This window comes from Halichoeres trimaculatus, unplaced genomic scaffold (assembly GCF_033239565.1).
Source record: "Halichoeres trimaculatus isolate MK-OKI-2021-1 unplaced genomic scaffold, fHalTri1.1 fHalTri1_scaffold_20, whole genome shotgun sequence".
Lineage (NCBI taxonomy): Eukaryota > Metazoa > Chordata > Actinopteri > Labriformes > Labridae > Halichoeres > Halichoeres trimaculatus.
The window spans coordinates 20,558,494-20,579,314 of NW_027437198.1; the positions used below are offsets into that span (position 1 = coordinate 20,558,494).

A 20,821-nucleotide genomic window follows, 5' to 3' on the forward strand; every position below is an offset into this window, starting at 1 on the left:
AGTAAACATGTTAAAAATAGTTATACTCTATGCTAAAGTACAATTTTCAAAAAAATAAGCAAAATAAAATTAAAAAAAAAAAAAACAGTTTTGTATCTCAGTCATAGACTAGGGAGTATATGGACATAGTCTTTGTGACATCACCCATCTGTTTCTGAAACAGAGTTTTGAAGCAAATCATTGGCAGGTAATGAGAATGGGGAAGGCTTTGAATCCCTGATAGGGATACCGATTATTTACGGTCAAGGAGGCTGATAAGTGATATTTGGAGCGAAATTCATTTGCAGTAAAAGTGAAAATATTGGCGTCAAAATTTTGAATGATACAAACTCTAACACTTAACTTTATATAAATTCTTTTGAGCATATGTTTATGAAACAGCTCTCAGGCTCGGAAGCATGTCTTATTAAGTTAAATGAAAACTTATTAAATAAATAGCTGCCTAAAGTTTTCTACAGTAAGTTTTCCAAAAATGACTGTGTGTAACCAATCAGATGTTGCTGTGTGTGGGACACTGCTCAAGACAGAGTAGTGACTACAGACAGAGAGGCCCAGCTGCATCAGAGTTTAAACAATACAGATTCAAATTAATTTGTTATCATCAGATTAACAAAAAAGCTGATGCTGATATGTCTGAAAATGCAGAATATTAGCGCTGATGATCTTTCTATCCCTACTTTTAATATCTTATAAACTGCTGAGTAAGAAAAAAAATCACCACCCATACAGTGTTTTCTGTTACTGAAATTGGCTATTCAGGTAGAAATCTTTTTTGTACCAGGCAGTAAACATGCATTCTGATGTAAAAGTGTCTTTTTGAGCTTTGTGTGTTTGTGATTTCTGGAACTTCTGGAGCCACCCTTTTGCAGACACTCAGCAAACTTGCAGTCTTCCACATTGCCTCTTATTCTTAGACCAGAGATGGCTGCTTTTTTTCCTAAATTATCTTTCTTTCTTACACATTTAGGTTACCAAAGGGCAAAAGTCTCCCTAACTTTATTACAAAACTTTTTACATCCCAGTTGACTTGAACCAAAAACATGTCACACTAATGGACATACAGTGATAAAGGCAAATTCCAGGCTACTAGAAGCAAGCAGTGTGTCAAACAGTTGTTGAGGGTTAGGGTTAGTCAAGGGACTTAGCTGTAAAAGACAATTAAGGCTGTAAGAAAGCAGTGACCCTAAATGAGTTTAGCTTGTTTTTATAATACCCTTTTACAAGGCTATCAATATGCTTGATATGATTTTGATTGTTTAAGACAGTAAGTAAAAAGATGTCCAAATAGAATTAAAAATTCATGTATTTCCTTTTACTGAAAAATCAAGTGATTTATGGCCAAGTTGGATGTATGAATTTTTGCCATGGGACTGATTCTTAGTATCCTGTAAAAGTGAGAAATGAAGCTCACACTGAAATAATTCAGTAACAGTGTTATAAAAAAAAAAGATGACTTTATGTAGATACAGACTGAACAATGCCATGTCCAATTACTTCTTATGATGATGTTAGAAAGAGTTTTCAAACTCTAAACATGTGCTTTTAAGATCTAAATGTAAAATGCATGTAGTATAAGATGAACCAGATCATAAACAGATACTAATCAGAGATGCTATTTCAGTTATTTTTCAGTAATAATAACTATTTGACATCTCATAATCTGACTGTGATGGGGAAATCACCATTGGCCTGAAAAAGTTATACGTTCTAAATGTTGAATTTATTTCCTTTTACATTCTTCAAGCAGTTTGGTAAAATTCATCATATAAAACATGCAGCCCTTTCATTTTTGGATTCATGTAGATGATCATTTTGGAGCAAAGCGGGTTTTGATTTGTTTTAATTAAACATGTTTTACGTAGCTCATGAAGGATTTCAGTGTTTTAGCACCACACATTTTTGGTGGCCTGTGGAGGAAATACAGCCTGGTAGCCAGTATCTGTCACTGAGTGCATTCTCCACAAGGGGGCAGCAGAGCTCAATGAATGAGATGCTCGAAAGTTCACAGTAGGCAAAGCAGGCACTGTTTCCCAAGACTTCAACACAAACAAAACCTGACTCAATGGTGATCTGTTGACATGCTACCATCACACACTGCCCAGCACTTTAGATTTTCGCCCTCACATTGAGACCCACAAATGTCTGGCTCTCCTCTCCAGCCTGTGAAAGAGTGACAACCTGTGATGACAGCCTGACGTCTGGACAGCCTCCAGTCAATTCATCTGTCACCAAAGCACTTTGGCACCGTATGCTTATCTGTTTGTCTGGTCAAAAACGCTGACAGCCATTCTTACTCTTTCACGGCCTGCCTGTCATAATGACGCTAGCTGTGTTAGCTTAGGTATGTAGCAATCAGAGCCTGAAACACAGCAGCATCTTGCTCCCGGTCTACAGCTTTTATAAGACAATATAATTTGTGTACACTCTTTAAATGTCGGGGCACTAACCAGACAACTGTAATTGCACTTTTTGTGTAGAATTAGCTGTAAATCGGCTTTATTCGCTCTCTGAGACAAAGCAAATAAAAACATACACACACTAAAAGCTGTCACAACACAAGGATCCCCCGCACAGGGTGAGGATTTAAGGCACACACACACACACACACACAGCCACACAGAGCCACACAGTCGTCTGAGGAGCCTGGTGGTCTGCTGTGTCCCGGGGAGGTCACGCAGGAAATTTCACGCTCCTCTTCACACTGAAAATGTCTCCTTTATCCTCCCCACTGAGGACGAAAGAAAAGGGAAGAGGAGTGAAAGAGTGGATCGAGGGAGAAGGAAGGGAAACCTAACCGTTGAATGAGTCCAGGATGGCTTACTTGTATAGGTGTGACTAGCTGAAATGCAGCTGCATTGCCTTGGCAACCCACACCCAGGCGAAGTAAAGGCCAAACATGGTCACAGGTTTGGTGGAATGTGACATTTGTGAGAGCGGGACACAAAGGAGTGGAATTTTCCCTCCAAAACCAGAGAAAGGAAAGAACAAGTGAGGTCAGTTTGAGGGAAGACAGAGGGGAGAATGTCTGGTATTTAAGCATCATCACACATTTTGGGGTGTACTCACTTTTTACATGTGCTAGTGAGTGAAAGTGCAACTCCACTGTTAGGGAAGCCTGTCCTGAAAAACTGAAATCTTTTCCAGTGTTTTTGTCTTATTTTTAGTAGAAAATGTCTTTTTAGACTTAATATGAGCCACATTCAGCCACAGGTCTGAATTGCTTGTAACAAGTTAAAATAAAGTCTGCCAATGGAACGAGAGAAAAGTTACTTGTATTAAGTCATTATTATAGTTTCTAGCAAGTTTTTCTTGTTCCATTGGCAGATGTTTTTAATTGTTACAAGCAATTCAGGCCTCATTTTTGTCCTTAAATAACTTGAAACAATACATTTTTCTGGACAAATGAGTTGAATGTGGCTCATATCAAGTGTAATGGGACAATTTTTATTTAGAATGAGACAAAAACACTCAATACGATTCCAGTTTTTTGCAGTGTGAAGATGCAAAGTGTCCTGGTTGTGAAATGTGTGTTTTTTGTAGACGTCCTGTGGTTTACCAGAGCGTGAATGGAGAGCTGTCTGAGCTGACAGAGATGCCCCTGTGCTGAAATGTGTGTCTTTGCTGTTTGCTCGGCACGTTTAAGGGGGAAAGAGTCTGATCTCCACCCTTTTTCTTTCACTTCTTGATGCTTTTTAACTAAGGGTGGGAGAAAAAATAAAAAATCGATTTATCGGGATTTTCTGTTTGAGAATATCAAAATCATTATTCATTGTAATATATATATATATATATATATATATATATATATATATATATATATATATATATATATATATATATATATATATATTTCAAATTCAAATTCTTCATTTCAATCTTTGTTTATAAACTGGATTGGAAAAAAAGTTCCCAATTTTCTCCAACAGAGGTAGAAATGCTTCTCTCTGACTCACGTAATGTGCATTTTAAGGAAAATATGGCTCCTGACATAGGCTGTAGATACAGATGGTTACTGAATGAGGTACTTTTATAGGTACCGACCAAATTTTGTCAAAAGTAGCGAGTATCTATTCACGTAAAATCATAAGGTACCATGTTTAGGCACCTAAACCCATCCTTATGGCTGTGAAGGAGTGGAAGAGTAGGCTTTTTTCCATGGTGGACACTAACACAGCATTGCAAGTTTACATACTGAAGAATAAATATGTTAAATTGAAAAAAAAAAAAACAGACATTTTATGATTAAAAAAAGAGTACCGAAAAATTGGTACCATTGAGTACCGATACCACTTGTCTAGTACCAGGAAATTGTACCATATTGTTTCAATGTAAAAGGTTCCCATCCCTATCTGATGACATTATCATAATAATTTAACTTCTTCCCATGGTCTAGTGTTACAAAAGCAAACTAAAAATCGTAAATGTCTAAGAATTGTAATTTAACTTGAATCAGCACCCCCAAAAGTCGAAATAGAATTGAATCCCGAGGACAGCATATTGTCTCAGCCATACTTATAATGTTTGGTTGCCTGCCGGAGAGGTCAAAGACTGAAGGAATAGCAGAAAAAGTCAAGATATGCAAGATTTTATCACCCACCAGGGGATTTATGCAATGCACTGAAGAGAAGAGGGAACAGCTGAGAAACCAGGTGCTGCAAGAGCTTTATTAAAGAGGACAAGCTTTAAGTGTCACACCCAGGGGGTATCAATTTTGAAGAATCCCCCACTCATGTTCGGCACTTCCTCTAAATCACCCCGCCACACTTTCACTCAAGCACAAGCTGTCTGTCTCTCTCAGGAGAATCACACGTTGCTCCTCACACATGCCACCCTCTAAGTTGTGGTTTCCCCAAGCAGTCTGCCTTCATTACCCCGCCAGTATTTACTCCTCCTTCACCACCTCCTCTTCTTAACCCCCCTTCCCTTTCTTCTCCTCCTCCTCCCTGTCCAAACAAAGCATCTCTTGCTCATGAGCATCATTAGAGAGTGGAGACAATTGTTGGCAGGACAGTGGGAAGAAAGCAGCACACAGACTGTGGCAAGAGGCCAGAGGAAAACACCAAATAGCTAATTAGTCTGAGGCGATGGTCTGGTGTCATGGTATCACAAAGGCCTGTAGCTTTGTGTCCCAGCATAGACATCCTGTGTTTTGCTGAAAGTGCTTGCTCATTTATAATATTTCAAGTCTGCAAAAGCAACTTGTCCACGAGTCCTGAGAATTTTAACAATACAACTCAAATCAAGCATAATCAGAGGAAGTAACCGCTAAAACATGGTGACATAATCTTTGACAGTTTTGAGCAAGAAAAGTCTTCCATCATTTCCCGTCAAACATTTTCAGTTAAGCTGTGAGAACCAAGAGAAAATCACAAATGGAGGGAAAAATCACCAGATTCCTGAGTGAAAAACACACTCCACACAGCGCTCCCAGCTTTCAAAACCCTTCTCTCCTTCTCCCTCTCTTTCTCACACACACACACACACATAAACACATAGGCACAAACACATACACCTCGAAACAAAGGTGCCATTTTACTCAGGAAGGGTCAGCAGTTCTCTCCATCAGACAGGAGCTTGTTCTTGGTCAGAGGCTGCTGCCCAATCTCAGGCCACCCTCCCCTGGCTCCACCGGCCCCCTCTGGCCCCCCTCTGGCCCCCACCACCCCCGGAGACAAGCTCCCCATTGTTCCTGCACTACTAATAAATGACAGTTCTCCTGTTCAGACAAACTTTAGAGCCCAATCTAAACACACAGACGCACACAGTCTGAATTGTGCTCTATGTTTAAGGAAACACAGCAGCTTTAAGATATTTCTCATGCATGGCATTAAAAATATCCTTTTAAGGGTATTTTAGTGCAATATGAGTTTTGTGCCCTGAAGACTTGATGAGGTACCACTGGGGGCACATTAGCTACATAAATAAGGCGTAATTAATGTGCTCTAAAAAACTGTATCACTTTCAATTTCCTTTCTTTGGTTCTCTGTGGCCGTGACATCGAGACGCAGTTCACCTGAGGGTCACACCACTCAGTCTAAGTTGCCACCTGTGTGCAATGTCACATACAAATACACACACACCAGATACTGAGCTCAGTCAAGGCCAAGCAGGGACCCCAAGGCGAGGCGAGGTGAGGCGGCAAGGCTTGAGTTTAGACATGATAAATCACCACTCAAGCTAAGCTCATAAACACACCATTAACACGCTCGACCACAGCAACTTGATCTGTTTACCTGAACCACCGTGCAGGGGAGCAGCAACCTCTGGCAGGCCTGTGTTAGCATGCCTGGGGGCCTGATGTACAACACTGGGGGGCTAACTCCAGAATTCCCTGTGTAGAGACTCAAAAGGGTCTATTTTAAGAAGGTTGAGCGTCAATTCAGAGCAAGGTGGAGTTTAGATTTTAAGGATAAGACTTTAAAATCACCACATTATGATAAGAAAGTGTCTGAATCTGAGGTGAGTGTTGCCTCTGTCTTACAAACTTTCAAGTTGAAAGATGTCTTTTGCAACTTTGCTACGACAGAGAAGATAAAACAGCTGAATCTGAGCTCAAAGAGCAGCAAGTGATGAGAAAGTTCCTCGAAAATGTTGAGTGGGGTAAATACAGGGTTGTTAAGTGAGTCTGACCCTGCTGTGTATGCGTCTCTGTGCTGTGGTTCACCACAAGCATATCATATGACAGCTCAGCCGGCACACTCAGCCCTGTGAGAAAGCAAATTCCCTGCATTGCAATTCTCAGCTATGGGCCGAGACATAAACAAAAGTATCCACAAAGTAAGAAAAAAAAAATCATGCGTAACATTCGGCTGTTTTGATGTCCGCTGGTAAGTCTGGGAGGGTGTATGAGGAGTGGGCGTGCATGGTTGTTTCTGCACAGGGGGCTGATGTTGGCAGCATGCAGGACAGATGCAGGGCGAGCAGGGGTCACGTCGACAGACATGCTCTCCTGCTCTGCCGTTCAAATGACAAAAGGAGGAGGAGGAAGAAGAGGCAGAAGTTGTGAGAAGAGGAGTAAAAAAAGAAGCCCAAGTGTTTAGTCAAGGCCTGCTCACTGACACAAAGTCCGTCTTTGTCTGCCTCCCAGGGTGCCAGATAAAGGAATTCTTGTGTGTCGGGGGGCTCTGACCGAGTTTATTTGACACTTCAGCTCCTTTTGTGCAGCAAGTGTCCCACCGTCAATGCTGGCCATGAGAGTCACTTGGCATTAGACACTCTTCAAGTGGAGAAAGGGGGTCTTGTTTGGAGAAGATTTTTAATGGAGGGGGTGTGTGGCGGGGGATGCTGAGTTGGAGGGAAAGAGGGTCTCTGAGCTGTATACAGACATATAGTGGGTCTCTGTCCCAACAATAGGTGGAATTCTTCATTGCTTTGAGGAAGTGGACGAGACTGAGGAGTGAGAGCTAAAGGGTGCAGGAGGAAGAAGAAGGTGGACGCTTCAGTGGATAACTATGAATGCAATGCCATTGTGCGACAGTATTGTGCAAAAAAAAAAAACATAAATCCAATTTAAAACTGACCATAAAAGTTCAACAACTTCTACCTGCACCTGTAGATTCCCTTCAATGTGAGCATCTAAATCATCCAGCCCACAGTGGATCACTTATTCATGCAGTACAGCGGGCAGCATGAATGACAGGCAGCTTCACATGGCAACCCCTCCACCCACCCTCAGATTGACTCTCACCTGAATAAAGTCACTGTGGCAGAGGTTGGAGGACTAAATGTTGCTTTTTATATGTTTTCCCACTGGCTGTTTATGCTGCTGCACCTGGTTTTCACAACATCTGACAGGCTGTATGAGGGGGTCTGTGGACACCTGGCATCACAGGTGTATCCATATCCAGATACATTTCCAAATGTGTACATTTGAAAACAGATTCCTTATGCCTTGTGCCTAAAAAGAATCACTGAAGAAGCAGGTAAAATAATACTAAAAGGGGGTTAATGTGCACCTGGTGAACCCAGAGAGCAACAGAGCAGTGCCTTCATATTGAACAGGTGAACCCTGCCTATGTGGGTCCACTCCACGAGGCTTTTTGTATAAATAAATCACGCCCCCTCTTTTACACCCACTCACACAGACCCAATTTCATGAGACTTTTCCAAGGAGTCTCATGGGACAGGAGTTCAATTGTTAATCCCAAAGTGAAGATGTTAAACCAAATGGGTGTGTAGAGAGATAATGGCTCAGGGACCTTTGATCTAAACAGCCATTGTTGGATGTTGCAGCTTCACAGCATAAAGTTTCTCTCACTGCCAAAAGTTAAAGTGGGGGGAATTTACCTGCTGAATGAAGGGATGACATTTCCAAAATTGAAGGACTTCTTCAGGGCATCACTCTCGAAAGATAATCCAGGATATTCCTTCCAGAGTGCTAAAATCCAACAGAACAATCATCGATTTCCAAAAACCGCATTACAGCACTGGGAATCTGACAGAGTAAAGTATCCCAAGAGACTCCTCTGTCCGCCAAACAGTTTGTCCAGCAGCTGAGTAATGGACACCACTCATCACACGTGAGGGACAGTATTTCCTTAAATCCTCCAGGACGACCCCAAACTGGAACTCCACTAGCTTCTGCCATCTTCTGTTGTTTTTTTTTTTTTAATGAAATTATAAAACTCCTTCGCGTGTGGCAGCGCAGTAATATTAAATCCTTTTTGTGCGTCCGAGGGATCGTTGAACACACTGATCAGTAATCTGTCAACTCCAGCAGATCGATCAGTGTTATTATTTCCAGTAGAGTGTAAAAAAAACGATTATTTCCTGAAGGTGGTCCGGCGCAGTGATGGTCCTTGTTGGAGTTCTCACTGTTCGATGCTCTCCCATGAAGAGCCGGAGCCGCACTGAGCCATAGTTGGAGCACAGCAGCGAAGCACATGCTGCTCGTGGCTGACGTAGCGTGCAAGGCATGATGGGATATGGAGTTTTTTTTCTCCAACGTTGTTGCGGCCAGTTTTTGGGGTAAGAGGATGGTTTAAAAACTTAGAAAAACAAAATTAAATTTACACTTTTTTATTTATTTATTTAAATACAACTTCATGTGGTAGCTTGTTTTTATAAAAGTATGAAAAATAAATGTAAACGATTTGAGTTTACCGTTTACAGTACACTTGATTTTATGATTAAAAAAAAAAAAAAAGTGTAAAGAAATCTCTATCTTTTGATTTTACACTTACTTATACAACATTAAATCATCCACTCCAACACAAAAAGTGTAACTTACACGTTTAATAATCTAAAGTTTGATCAGACTTCATACTATTATGATCACTATTATTATGTGCACCAGTCAGGTAAGTTGTTATGTCATGAATAGAGGCTGTTATAATCTTGTTGCAATCACTCATCATCTGTCAGTCTGATCCCAGGTTGCGTGTGAGCGCTGTGTGAGCACTGCGAGTGAGTAATAATGATCATCTGTCGCTGCGCAGAGATACAGGGATGTCGGTGCCTTAAATCACCTTCCCATGAATGAATCTCTTGTCTTTCTCACCTCACTTTCATGTCCTAACCACCTCCAGGCTTGCTTGTATTTCTGGGATCACAGCTTCACTTGAGCGGCAAAACAAGGGGTGGATTCCTGGGAGTGGAGCACAACCACATATTGACTAAACTGATCTTAGAGATAAAAATAAAGTCAGTGAATGATGGGCTTTAAAGCAGATAACAAGCTATTGTTTTATTTTGTTATTTTTTTCATTGCTTTTTTTTAAAATCTAAGTCTGGCTGTTTTACAAGATTAATTTAATTATTTCTGGGTATAAATCATTTAAAAACAGCTCACTGATGATGTGCCCCACTGTAACTTTTAACAGTTAAGAGGATTCTGTGTATGTTTGTATGTACTATTGCATTTTAATTCACTTAATGTCTGGATAAAAGGGATCAAAAAAGACCCTTTGTTTGTCTTTAATGAATAAACAGATTGTCAAATTAGGGGGGTTTGAATGCATGTGTGAATTTCTACCCCCTAAGTGACATATGAAAGAAAAATATGTATAACACATAGCTGAAAATCTTAGTATAAGTAAAATAGTAAACTTTTTTTTAATGTTTATAGCGTTTTTCTCAGACAGAAACCACAAAGTGCTTCACATTTGGAAATTACTGGCATATAAATAGATAAAATAGAGAGAAGTACAAATAAAATAGAGATGATATATTTCTCTAATGATAAAAAGTTAAGGGGCAGCCACACAGTGCCATGAAAAACATTGTTACAGGACACTCTTTGTAAAGAGCTGTAGGCAGGTGAAGCTCCACTCCACCTTTTCCTTTACTCCCCATCTGGCAGAGCTCCAGTACAATCCTGGAGTACCTGAATTGCACGCGATTCTGTCAATTGCAGGTACTTGATGGCTTTCTTGTGTGCCGGGGTTGAAAAGTTGCTGGAGGTTTGCGCACACAGCATTGCGTGACAAGAGCTGGGGATGAAAACACAAAGACATTGTTTTCACTGATCAAACCCCCTTTATAGTAACTCAACAGCATTCCTGTCTCACATTCCTTAGCCACCGCTGCTGTGTGAAGGCTTTTTTTTCAGTTTAAGAAAAAAGAAAGGAAGAAAAAGAAGGTTGCACATTTTTATCTGGTTCGCTGTGTTGACCTCGCCTCTTGCACAAAAGACATTCTGCTCCCTTAGCTCATTAATCATTAATCGAGGTCAAATTAAAGTATTAGAGGCAATTATCTTGTAGGGGTAATTATCTTTTATCTGCAGTGTCATGAATGTAAACAATACAACCAGCAAGTCCTCTTTGGCACGCTCAGAAGTGCAGCCAAATGAAATTAAAATGCAATGCTTTTCAGTGAGTGTGCATAATGCATGTAAGTCTGCAGACTGCAAGCAGCTGTAAGTGTGTGCCCACTTTATGCATCATGACTCCACTCACACTAGCATGTGTATATACACTTATGTGAGCATAAATGTTTCCCAGATTGGAGTGACAAGGATAATCATACCCAGAGAGCACATAACCTTTTGTAGAATCTGCACACACATGGAAGAAAAAGGAGGAATGCACCTCAGCATCCAGGAGAAACAAGGCTGAGAGAGTGCAGAGGAGATTGAGATAATTTTAAGCTGCATAAACAAATAGCTAGGTGTTTGTATCCAAAACTGTAAAACATATGATTTGCAGGAACACAAAAAGAAGTGGAAACTTACTCCCTCCAAAGAACACTGAAGAGTAAGAACGATCATCTGGTTGTGGTGAAACAAACCTAATATTTACTGGAAGCTGTGACCTCTACGACTTCTTCTTTCAACATTCAAAACATAGAGAGGAGCACAATGGCGTCAGTCATATCTCCAGTGTGTGCTCTGAGAGTGATTAAGACTAGAGCACATTCATTACTGGCCCCAGCTCAGACAGAGAGGGGCTTCAGAGCAGAGCTCTTGTGTTGGACTGTTTGGATGTCCTATCCCCTTGTATCTCTTTGACTACCTCCAACACAAGGCCCTATTCAAGCAGACTGGGAACAAATGTTTCCTTATGTGGCTCTGAGTGCCTGAACTCCAGCAACGGGAAAGAGACTAAGAGCCTATGAGAACCAAAGATGGAGAAGGTCACAATAATGCCAGCTGTAATGAAGCTATGAAACTCTAAAGCTCTCAGATCATCTGAAAGTATGATGTGAGCAGATTTTTTACCCTTGATGAGAAATGACAAGTATTTCCCCGTAGCAGCATGCCCTCTCAGTGGCCTGGCCCCCACCTCGGGCTGGTTTCCCCTCCTTATTTTCCCACTCTTCCACTTTTCATGGCTGTTATTATTCCTACATCCGCCTGGGAATTAATTTGGTAAATATCAGCCAGGAAACCTGAGGTTGGATTCCATGTTGGCAGCTCATGTTCAGCCAAATGCAGACTTCCGTGAGTTTTTGGCCTCTCCGTGGGAACGGGTAGAGTGAAGCTAAAGCAGGGTCACGGCAAGGTTTCACAGTGACGTGTGTGATGATTACTCGTGTGAGAAATGGTTTAAAAAATGGCTTATGCCTGCTCTGTATAACAAGACATAATGTGGCGTGTACCTCTTTTCTATAGGATAAAGAGCTAATCCTCTTGTGCTATGAGACTGATAGAGCTGGACTGTTTCCAGCCCCTCAGGGAGTCAGATCTGCAGAGGGGAGACTCTTTCAAAGAGAACTTGTTATTCACTTTGTCATTCTTTACATCGGATTGCTTAAGATTTTTAGCTGAAGCCTCCTCTTTATCCTGAGCTCTTGCCATCTCCCTCTGTAGGCCTCTCCTCTCACCCTGCATTAAGATGTCAATACTTAACAGGGGTTCTTAAGTTTACACAAACATGTTTTCCCTCTTAAGGAGAAATTAAATCAGCTTTTGGCTTGGGTTGCCTTTACAGTACCATTGGCATGACTCATTCCTCTCCCTAACACAAACTCATACACTGGGCATGAAGGAGGGGGGAATTCTTTGGACAAACACACCCATCCAGGAGATTTAACATAGTGTGGCCAAAAGAGTGTTTTTTTTCACCTACAAGTGCTTCTGTATCCCAGGTTTCTCCGCCAAAGATGGGTCAATAAACCCAAAGATGAAGCATGAAATTAAACACTTTCCAAAGGGCTCACCCTGTGCATATTTATATAATATTATTATTACTGACAAGATAAAACAATGAAAGTTGTTGGTCATTTCAATTGCAGCTAACATTATTTTAATGATAAAATCTAATAGTAAAAATGAATGAATGAATAAATAAATACATGAATGAATGAATAAATAAATAAATAAATAAATAAATAAATAGATAAATAAAAATAAATGGATAAAAATAAAAAAATATATATTAAAAAAGAGTAAAATCGGGCATATACATTTCTGAGTTTTGCTAGTTTACAACAATGATATATCAGAAAACACATTTTGTTCCATGATTTTAATAAGTTGGTCAATTTATGTGCAGAAAGAGAACAGTGGTGTTCATAATGTGTCAGTTTTTCTGCTGAGTATTTATCCTGTGGTTAAAAACATGCTGAAACAAAACAGTTTTGATACAATGAATAGTCAAATCCATCTACGGTGATAGGAGCAACTACTTGGCTTAACAGAAATCATTTAACTTAGCTTACATTATATCAGTCTGATCAATCTGAGTTTGTTTATATCAACAATAAATCGTCAGTGCACATAAGGGTTAGTTATGGAGTTCCACAAGGCTCAATGCTTGGACCATTTTTTTTTTTCCGTCTATAGTATTATGAGGAAACACTGTTTTCCCTGTTATGCAGATGGCTTCTTTGATATATTTATCAAAGAAGCCAGAAGAAATGACTTGAGATGACAATTTTTAAGATGTGGTGCTACAAAAGGAAATAGTTGAGTTGATTGGGTAATTATTCCATTACATGCTATAAAAAAAGAAGGAAAAAAAAATACAAAAATGGAATACATGATGTTAAAAAAGGCCAGAGACATCAAAGTAAATCATTTCCAATCAGCTCCCAGGATTGAAGAAGTGTGTCCTGGGATTGGATCCCACAGCTCTGTCTACAAAAGTAGAAAGACCCCTGGATGCTTGTGTAACCATGCTCAGTTGCACTTCATTGCAGCTGACTAGTGCAATAAACCACATGACTCTACGTTGAGTGTAGAATGATAAGTGGGAGGCTCATTTGTGTGATCATGCTGGCATTTGAATTGAGGCAGAACTGACCAGTCTTAAAGTTGTCTGGTTACAGCAGCTCAGGCAGTGAACTCAGGGATATTTCTCATACACTGGCCGAGCATTTCAGTTGCTGCTGATTATCATACAGAATATTTACCTCCGCCAAGGAGGTTATGTTTTTGGGAGAGTTAGTCTGTTTTTTCTGTGAACAACATAACTCAAAAAGTAACACGCAAAGCTTCATGAAATTTTCTTTATCATTGTGAGATAGGGCTGTTTTCACCATATGTGTATATAACTCCATGATAAATGGTCAGATTGCTTTGCAAAAGAATACAAGACAAGGTCACCCTAATTTCGGACAGATGTAAAAGTACGATCCAGATCCTGGGAATATTCTGGATACTAAGATCCGGAATATGAAATATGTACTGGGTCATCATAATTTTCAACACTGTCAGGTAACAAATTATCGTACAAACCTGCAACTAACACCAAATTGTAGCAGGCAGTCTGCTCAAAGGGAGTATAACATTAAAGTAGGACTAAAGTGTTGCATGACAATCACAATATGCTTGGCGGAGGTCTGCGCTCTCTGAGTGCTTTTCTAGTTATATATGTAAACATGAACAGAACTAGTCAGTAATACCATCGGCTAGTAATAGCAGCTCAGGCAACACACTTTACAAGGACAGCTAGTGATGCTAACATTACAGCTAGCTTGCAAGTTAGCGCACAAGCTGCTCATGGAGTACATCAGAGAAGGTACCTGATTCCTGTCCTACATGAACCTCATTGAAGACAGGTCTATCCACTAAGGTTTATTGGATTTCTTCAAACAGTCGGAGAGTTTTTTAAACTTTTCATTCAATGTCTTATAACAATGGTCTTTCAACCCTTTTTTTTTAATTAAAAACATTTGCAGAGGAGTAGTGCTCCACAGTCACCAAATAAAGGAATTGAATGTTCAGTTGGATTAAAATTCACAACAGCTGCATTCACTCATCATCCACTCCTGAAATTACTCAAAGGCACCATATCTGTAACATTATTACTCAACTATGTCATCCAGAAATCATTCTGCCTTTACTGCCAGAGCTTCACAGCCTTTTTCTTCTTGAACATTGTGAAGGCAAGGGAAAAATCTTTGTCATGTTCTCTGGAATATTTAAAGTTAATTTAGTAAAGAAGTGGAGGGAATACAGGGACAAAATTTCTAAAAGCCCTTACCAACTCTGGAATCTTATTACAGTTTTACAATATGAAGTTTTCCATCTTGAGGGTGCCTATGTTTACTTTCTGTGTCAGAGACTTGCGCAAATAAGGAATTTCCCAATCCCCAAAGACCAGAATACCAGGAAGATTCAATTTAAAAGATGAAGAAGTAAAGGTAAAGCTCTAAATTAGGGAAGTAAAGTAAGGAGTAAAACAAGGCTGGCAGTGAATGCTGGCAATTGTCTGGCGATGCTCTTCAAGGTGTGTGTGTGTGAGTGTGTGTTATCTCAGCAGCAGGGCTGTGTGTAAGCAGCTGGGAGTGTGGCAGGGCTATGCGTGACTAGGAGAAATACACCTGTCTCTGTGCTCAGGTATGGAGGGGGGAGCCGGCACGCATGGGCCTGCCAGGCGAACAATGCTCTCTATTGTACCTGTGCTCTGACTGCAGATGCTCACAGGAGAGGCAGCCCTGAGCTCAGTGTGTGCACAGCTCTCTTTCTCTCCCCCTCCCTCTGACTCTTCCTCCTACAATCACACGCCACGCGGAGTCAAATTATTTATAGTACACATATTGTGCTGACCGCAGGCGCCCAGGGCTAAATCCCAATAACTCTGCCTTTTACACGCAAGCTGCCAATCAAAGCTCGGAAAGATATATTTGATATCTAGTTAAAAGGAAGAGACTGAAAAAGAAAATATGTAAGAATCTGCATTCATGTCATAAAGGAATGACATACGAATCAGAATTGGTCTTTAAATATTTTAATGAAAAAACAAAGTGTAATGTTAAAATTCAAACTGCAGCCAAACAGGTCTGCACAAATATAAAGTCAAAAGTCTTACAGTAAAGTTCTCTACATTCGAAAAAAAGCTCAAAACCTGGTAAATAAACACATGATGTGTCTATTTTTAAGTTATCTTTCATCTTCTCTGAGCCAGGTTTCTCCAGGCTTTTTGTTCCCGGCACAGATAAGGAACCTTAAGATAGAGAGCCAAGATACTGTAGATGTAGAGACAGCAGGAGACAGACAGTCAGACAGAGACCTGGAGAGAAAGTAGAAAGAGCCTGCCTCTCCGTAAATCACCAGGCCCCTCTGTGGTTTCCACAACAAAGGCTGACTCTCATTTTGTCTTGATTTGTTGGCCAATTATGAGGAAAAATGAACGGGGCGACTGCAGAGAGGGCCGGGGACGAGGGGGAATGCTAAACATCTGCTTCCAGACGATTTGGATCAGAGCTCAGGCTTTGGACGGACACAAATACTCCTTTCTGTCAAACAGAAACTCCAGCTGTTCCACAGATGGGGTCGCTTATTCGTCCCATTTGGTGAATAATATGTGGCCACTAAACATTTGGAGTCTCTTTGATCACATTATCTGGAAGTCATGAGGGCTTTCTACACCTCTTTGACTGGGTTTCAGCAGCAGTGTAAGCGCCATCGTTCAGTTATCTGTTCCTGTTAAATTCCTTGACGTGTGTGTGTGTGTGTAACACCAGCTGTATCATACAGTAATAAGTGTGTGTGTGCTCACTGACTAAGGCAATACAGTGTTCATAAAGGTAGTATTGTTAAGTTGCGTGCGAAGCTCATGCTGTAGGCTTTGGTTCCCCGCCCACCCCTGTAAACCACGGCCTTTTTTTCCCTTCTACACCTTCCCCTTTCTTTTTGTTACAGGTAAACATTTGATGTCCGCACGCAATCCCCAGAGAGTCTCCACCCCTTGTTCTCTCCTCGGCTCCCTGGCTTCCACTCAGCGTTACTCACACTCTCTTTCACACACACTCACCGCACACACACACACACACACACACACACCTCTGTCTCTTTTTTTAAGCACACACACATACACGCAACCCTTCCCTCCCCATTCTTCTGACATTCCTCTCCTCACTGACTCAGCACCTGTTTCCTATGAAGGTTATGAGGTTTCTTTCTTAGTTCTGAGGGACTGACGGGATTTTTTTTTGACTGACTGGAAACTCTTTACTGGAACCTTTCCCCTTTAAGGTTCTCCTGTTTCAGACACATTCAGTCCTTCTGAGTCTCCGTGGCACCTTCGAATTCAATCGGGACCTTTAGTAATTGAGTTTGTACATCAAGGGCTAAATCTCTGTGTACCAGCATAAGAATTAATTAAAAAAAAAAAAAAAAAAAAAAAAAAACATGGTAAAAATCAAGCTGTTTTAAAGCCTCAATTTGAACAAAAATAAATCCCTACAATTTTTTAAAAATTATTAAATAAATTGTTTATTTATTTATTTATTTATTTATTTATTTATTTATTTATTTATTTATTTATTTATTTATTTATTTATCATCTCTGTTAAGAATTATTGTGTGTTAAAAATAAAAATACAATCTTATAAATTCCTTATGAAAGTAATAAAATAAGTCACTGGGTTCAAAAAGCCAGAATGGCTGAAATTTTAAAAGAATGAAAAAGAAATGGTATTACCATAAGAAAACAGTGAAACAAAAAACAGTAGATGGGCAACCTATCCAGGATGATGGCCGTTTAATGTCCAATGATGGAAGGGATCATTGCATCTTCGAGTGACCCTAAATGGATTGAGGGGTCCAGTTCAAGGCTGGATGAGCTTCTTCATCACCTGAGAATAGACTCAATAGAATGAATTTTGGTTTAGATAGATGTGTCCCCAAGTATTAATTATACATGGGGACACTTAAAAATTATAAACAGACACAAATTCTTGGATGATAACAGTGTCAGAAAAGTTTCAGAATATCTCTCTCTTTTTTTTTTTTTTTCATCCAGTGTGTTTGTATCACATGAACTTCAACAAGCAAATCAATTTAGCAGTTTTTGGTCACATCTCATGTCCTCATGACTTCCTGGAAAACTTCGCTGCACACATGGTGATTAAATCTCATCAAAGTAATCCAAACAATGAATAAGCCTGTCCCATGGTGAAAGATTATATATTAAAAAGAAAAACAAAAAAAAACCTCAACAGATATTGAAAATGTTAGAGACACCACAGATAACAACATTTTGTGACAGTTTTAGCAGCTTTGTTATTATTACAATCTCTCCTTCAGTCAATTCTATTTTAAATGCAAAAGGCTAACAACAGGCAGGAAGAGATGATGGATGACAAGCTTAATTTGAAAGATTTTAAGCTACCTAGGAATTCTACTGCAGTAGCATTTCTTCTCTCTTTGTCAGCTCAACTTTGATTTATTGCACAGGGCATTTCCTGACATTCATCTAGCCCTGTTCAATGTTTATTACTGTTACTATTGATGCATTTTCACCTTTCATTCTTAAATCAGCCTGTTTCCTGTTTTGCCATCATTAAATTCCATAGCATTAAATGAAAACTCACAGTTCCTGCACTCAGCTATCACTGAGGCTTCCCTCATAAAAGAGAATATCTGGAACATATGTATTATTTCCTTTTCAAAGCAGTTTGTTTATGAAAATCTTCCAGGCCTTTTAGGAGAGGTGGAGTCATCCTCAACGTCTGTAGACCCACTGAAAAATGTCCCTTTTTTATTCTATAGCGGTGGTGTGTCCAACTGTTAAAACACAAATGCTAAAATCACTTCTTGGGAGTCAAAATGTGACAATTACCTCATTTCCATCAAGCAGTCCAATTAATATTAGTTCAGTTTGGTAGGGGTTGGATTGATAGAGCCTGGTCCTGTTTGGGTTTCCACAGCAAATCGCGCCCCCTCTTGGTAGGAGGTGTGTAAGCCAGATGCCGAAAGCTGCATCAATTGCATTATAGCATGACGCTGTAGCAGCAAAACACTGTATACCCCGCTAATAAATCTAACAAAGAAGAAAAGCAAGACACGGTAAACAAAGAGCAACAATGGGAGACATCCAGCAATTCCTCTTCTTTCTGATTTTCATGTAACATTTTGTTAAAAAAATGCAATTGAGCTTTGTTTCAGAGAAGGCTATGTGCCACCAGGAGAAATACAGGTGACGATTCTTTCGACCAATCAATGGACAGCAGTGTTGTAGCTCCACCTTCTTGGATTGGATAGATTTAGTCCTAGTGGCAACCTCCGGTCTAAGAATATGAGACAATGCAGAAGTGCTAAAATCTGCTGTTTCTCGATTGTCCACTTGTGACTCAGAAGTACCGGATGTCACATACACACCAAGCCAAAAAATGACGTTTTCAGAGCAGAAATTAACAAACATCTCCAGTCTGAATTCGCTAAGTTTACTAAACAGGGGGTGAATTTTTTTCCAACTCGACCGTTCAGAGGATATTAAGATTGCAGGCTCGCCCAATCAAAGGCACAGCTCAGGTCATGTGACTGACAGGCGCTCTATAGCTATATGTGAAGCCTTTACCACTTCCAATATGGCTGTGATAGCTGATGTGCTTCATTTTCCGTTTCAGAAATGGACAGGTGACATCGGGGAGACTACGTCCATGTCTTATACAGTCTATGGTTTAGGCTGACACCCCAAAAGAAAGGTCCCAAAAAGTGGGACGGTTTGTCTTGGTTATTTAGGGATCTGTCCCGGGGTTAGTCTGTGGAAATGCCACAAAATGTGTGCCCTTTTAGGAGCCAAAATGAGTGCGGTACTGGTTGGCAAGATACACCAAACTGCTCTCTTGGGGTGTAAAAACATAAAGAACTTAGTGTCCTTTTTAGCAAAAACATGCTGTATGTCCCTTTTTTTAAACTTTTTAAAAACTTTTTTATGCCCCATGCCCTTCAAAAAGTATGTGCACGCCACTGTTCCACTGGTTAGAACTCTATGCTGACTCTATAATTTGATATAAGGCCCTGCTCTTACAACTTAACTGTTAGCAGTTGTCACAAAGCAGTTTTGATACTGTATGCCTTTTCAGGGGGGAGCGTTACACAATACATAATACATTTTTCCATATGTATATATTTTATTGTTAATACTTATTATACCTACAGATGAACTAATGCTGGCTTCAGCTCTTCATCGTGTCATAAAAAAGTAAAGGAACCATTAAAGTCTTGTCAACTTTATTTTTCTGCATCATATTTGTTGCTGAATAGTTTTGGATACTTAATGAAAGACAACACATGTCAATGAATAACATCCAAAATATTTATTGGTGCGTGTGAATGATTGTAATCTAACAGATGTTGAACACTGAGGGAAGGTAATAAAACAAGCCCAAATGTGGAGAGAAAGCTCCAACGTTGCTACCAATGCCAATCTCAGTCACGCACATCCCTCAAGCTGCTCTACACAAACTACCAGACTGCGGGAGAATTTGACTGGTTCTGACACATTGTGGGCAACCATCACTTCCAAGATCAGAAAACACAACCCCTCTCTGCCAATGTTACCAGCAGCAAATATGAGTTCAATCACTGTATGGGCAGAGAAGAATCTCTAAAGCTCATATCAAATACACAACCACCCACATTTGGATACAAGTCTGCACAAATACAAACGTGCTGCCAATTGACTAACCCAGACATTAGGGAAGCCAAACGTTTCGCATTGTTCCTGGGTGCAATTCATTTAGATTTCATCATGTAGAAGCATAAATTCAACACGATTCCTTTCTGTTCTTTGGATTGGACAAAGTCTGACTGTAAGAGAGTAGCTCAGAGTCCCATGCATGCATAAAAGAAATTATTTCAATCCCTACATTGTTGTGTCTCCTCTGATAATTGTGGCCGCTGCTCTCTTTCATCAGGGCCTTTTGGCTCCCTCCAAGCAGCCCAATTAGCAGCCCGGCCGAGGTGGAGTGTATTATGCAAATACAAACAGTTACTGTACCAGCATGAGCGGCCCCCAAGGGTAGCCCACCACAAGGCTATGTTAAATGAATATTAGATTTGTTGTGCCTACAACAAGTTACCTATTGTTGTGCTGGCCTTTCTGCTGCACTGGAAAGGCCATTCATAAAAGATAATCTGTCTGCGTCTCGTCACTGCAGTGCGCAGACAAAACACTGAGACAATGGGGCTGTTTGATTGAGAAAATGA

General features: G+C 40.2%; 2 long non-coding RNA genes across 2 annotated transcripts in view; both read right to left on the reverse strand.

Moving 5' to 3' along the window:
* The window catches only part of LOC141809821 (uncharacterized), a 72,910-nt gene extending 64,072 nt beyond the window's left edge, over positions 1-8,838 (reverse strand). Inside the window, exon 1 of the long non-coding RNA XR_012600014.1 lies at positions 8,287-8,838. This is a non-coding gene — a long non-coding RNA (uncharacterized LOC141809821). The remainder of the gene's footprint in view (positions 1-8,286) is intronic.
* Positions 8,839-10,094: 1,256 nt separating this feature from the next.
* LOC141809885 (uncharacterized) overlaps positions 10,095-20,821 on the reverse strand; it is a 116,605-nt gene continuing 105,878 nt past the window's right edge. The window contains exon 5 of the long non-coding RNA XR_012600021.1: positions 10,095-10,430. This is a non-coding gene — a long non-coding RNA (uncharacterized LOC141809885). The remainder of the gene's footprint in view (positions 10,431-20,821) is intronic.